Genomic DNA, 3,865 nt, shown 5'->3' on the forward strand with positions numbered 1-3,865 from the left:
TCATTGTTTGGTTGACTGTGGGAGGTGGGGCTTGCTCTCTTCACTGTGATCCAGTTAGTTCACAGAACTGAATGAACCTTCACAGACCATACCCCATTCAGCCTATGGCTCCACAGCCCCAGCACAAGAGAGACATTTGCAAGCCACTTTTGAAAGGCAGAGTAAACTGGTTTTAATACAGATAAAGATAAGTTGCTTTCTACAAGTTGCAACCTGTTTCAAAGCCAATGGATAAAAACCATTGCAGTTTTCAGATTTGCAATATCACATTGTTGCTATATGGGGAGGAGGAGAGAAAGAGAGTGAATGGCAGACAGAAAGGAAAAAAATGGTTGACAGTTTCAAAAGGTAATAGAGAAGACTGTCTATATTCCCTCCTCACCACAACATTATTATTTATGGAGTATTTAAAAGAATAATTTAATTAATTCACTTATTCAACCAATATTTGTTAAACACTTACCACATCCTAGAGACTATTCTGCAGCATAGGGATATAATAAGGAACAAAAGAGTCACAGTCCATTCCCTCTTGAAGCTGCTATTTGGGTGGGAGAAACAGATAAGAAATGAATAAGCTAGAATTTAGTATGTTACATAGTAACAGCATTGTAAAGAAAAATAGAGCAGGAGTAAGAGGAGAATGAGCAACACCATTGCACACTGTTGTGTGGTTTGTTCACTGCACAAATACACTCAGCTGAGGGGCTGAATAGCAATTGAAATTAACAAACATGTTGAGTCCCATATGTGCAGAATGATTGTCATGATCTGAGGGTGAAGGATGGAGAGATTAGCAAAGGTTAAATTAGAACAATTTAAAAAACAGTGTTGGAGAATCTACCCTCTACAGGTTGCAACCTGTTTCAAAGCCAGTGGATAATAACCGTTGCAGTTTTTGGATTTGCAGAGGGTCTGCAAAATCACACACTACTAAATATTTGGGGATGGGAAGAGGAGAGAAAGACTGTGAATGTAAAGGAATAAGACGGCTGGTGAAATTTCACAGGAAGGGTACAGAAGGTTATTTATCTGCATTTGGCCCTCACCTTAGTACTATTATTTATGGAATATTTTGAAAATTAATGTAATTTATTCATTTATTGAACAAATACTTGTTGAATTCCTCCAACTAGACCCTTTGACACTCCCCAATTCTTGATTCAATATTTGATGGATTTGGGGATCCCTGGGTGGCTCAGCGGTTTGGCGCCTGCCTTCGGCCCAGGGCGCGATCCTGGAGTCCCGGGATCGAGTCCCGCGTCAGGCTCCCAGCATGGAGCCTGCTTCTCCTTCTGCCTGTGTCTCTGCCTCTCTCTCTCTCTATGTCTATCAGGAATAAAAAAAAAAAAAAAATAAATAAATAAAATTAAATATTTGATGGATTTTATTTGAAGATAACATTAAAATCATACTTTTGCTAAGTTTAATTTTATTAAACTTTGTAGTCTGGGGCTTCTCCTCTTTCTGTTTTGCAAGATGCTCCTTATTTGGGGGATTTCTTTCCAGTGACTTTTAGGTGACCTAACGTGAGTGTTTTCATTTTCATATTTGGAGCCTCAGAAAACATAATGTTGGTGGTGAAAATCAAAGACATCTAGACTTTTTGTGTGAACAACAGATTTTTACGAATGCACTGTGCTATACATAAATTGCTATGTTAGTTTCTTTTTGAATATTTAACTTTTAGTCTGAAAACTCTGAGGAAGACTGATAATCATAGCCAGTTGTGGGCTTAGTTGACCTTATTTTAAAGCAGTTACTTACCTTCTATTTTTGCCAAATGGTTGAAAATGACCTTAAAACATCTCCATGAATGACATGGTAAAGAGAGAACAGGGAATTTATATTATTAATATTATTATTATTATTACTATTATTATTATTTTCCTCCTTTTTTGTCTTTACCAATTATTCAATCAGTTGACCAATTTCGATTTGGTACACATCATAGGTAGATGGCATTGTGCTATTTGTGTATGTGGTATTTTAAAAAGGAAGACTGAGCTCTAATATGTAAGGAGCTAAATGGTGTTGGTTAGGTAAAACTAAGTTCCAAACATTGGGGTGGATATGTAAGTAAATGCTTAACTTCTGTAGTTTGAAGGTCTTGAGTTATTAATTCATAGTTCTTGGTTGTAAGCAAGGGAAGCTGAGTCTAGTAGACTAGGGAAATGGAGTTTAAACTTATCATGTGCCTCATAGATCTACTGGGAGAGCAGAAGAATAAACCCTCGAATAAACTTTGAAAAAGGCATGGCTTAGAACACATCTGATGAGTAAACTGCTGCTCCTGCTGCTGGCCATCAGATTCTAGAATTGGCATGATTGCTAATTATGGGTCAGATGTTCAATCCTGCATCCACTGCAACCCTGCTGCCACAAGCAAAAAGGGAACTCTTCATCCCTGCTCTCTGGTATCACTAGCCATGGGGGCCAAGTCGAGGATGGGTAACTCTGATTGGAAGAGCTCGTCACCTTCTGAGTCTGAGGAGGAAGGGATGCTATGAAAACAATCAGCTCTCATTTCTATTTTCTAATGGTGGTCTTTGCTGTCCACCCAAAATGATAAACTGTGGAATTCTCCAAACATAAAAAGGGTTCTGATGCTTTGTAGCCAAAATAAGTGATGAATTGTCACTACAAGAATCAAAGTCAGTCAGAGAAAGACAAATACCATATGATGTCCCTCATACGTGGAGTTTAAGACACAAAACAAATGAGCAAAAAGAGAGAGAGAGGCAAACCAAGGAACACACTCAACTATAGAGAACAAACTGATGGTTACCACTGGGAAGGTGGGTAGGAGGATGAGTTTATAGGGGATGAAGGAGTGCACTTGTTGTGATGAGCACCGTGTGATGTATGGAAGTCTTGAAGACCTATATTGAAACTAATATTACACTGTATGTTAACTAACTGGAGTTTAAATAAAAACTTCAAATGAACAAACAAACAAAAAGAATCAAAGTCAATATTTTTCTCCCAGGCCTATTGATTCATATCCACATATGCTGAATAGGGTGGAGGGAATCTTAGATTTCATATTACTGGTCTACTCTTTGTAAGGCTACATTCAGCCAGCCAACCATCCCATTTTTATCCTTCTACCTCATCATCTTATGTGAGAGGTTCAGAGATTATTTCATATACCATTTACCTTTTTAGAGAGCAAATAGAAAACCACTGGACTGACATAGTAGCACTGATAAGTTTTGAGGATTTGAGTATGTGTTATAGAAACATTCTGGCAGATGACAGAGTAGTCTTTTCTAAAAAACTCAACTATTCTAGCTACAAAAGCATGTTTTTAAAGAAGATTCAACCTTTGGGATGTATTAAAAAGGAAGAATAATTAGAAAGCTTTTAGAAAAGCATCACCAATGTCAAGTGATATAATAGAACATGTACAATTAGAAAAACTTTTTGAGGCCCCAATAAAACAGAAATATAGGATGGAATATACTCTAAAACTTCCAGATAGTCTCTATATTGAACAAACTAGGAAAATGAACATCTGAAGTTGAGACTCATCTTTAATAGATATTATAAAAAATGATGTATGGTTGACAAATGGTCACTATACTTACCGTGATGAGCACTGAGTAATATATAGATTAGTTGACTCACTATGTCATACACCTGAAGCTAATATAACATGGTAGGCCAACAAATATTTCAATAATAAAAAAGGCAAAAAAAAAAAGATTTTTGATCCTTAAAAACTTAAGAAATAAAACATACACGAGAAACCACTTAATATAGTGATATTCAAAAGTAGAATTGAAACTAAATATTCACTTAAGTGCTGAAACTAAAATAATTCTTCACCAAATGCTTTCATTTAGAAGAAATGTCTCTTTGG

The sequence above is a fragment of the Canis aureus genome, chromosome 9, assembly GCF_053574225.1.
Source record: "Canis aureus isolate CA01 chromosome 9, VMU_Caureus_v.1.0, whole genome shotgun sequence".
Classification (NCBI taxonomy): domain Eukaryota; kingdom Metazoa; phylum Chordata; class Mammalia; order Carnivora; family Canidae; genus Canis; species Canis aureus.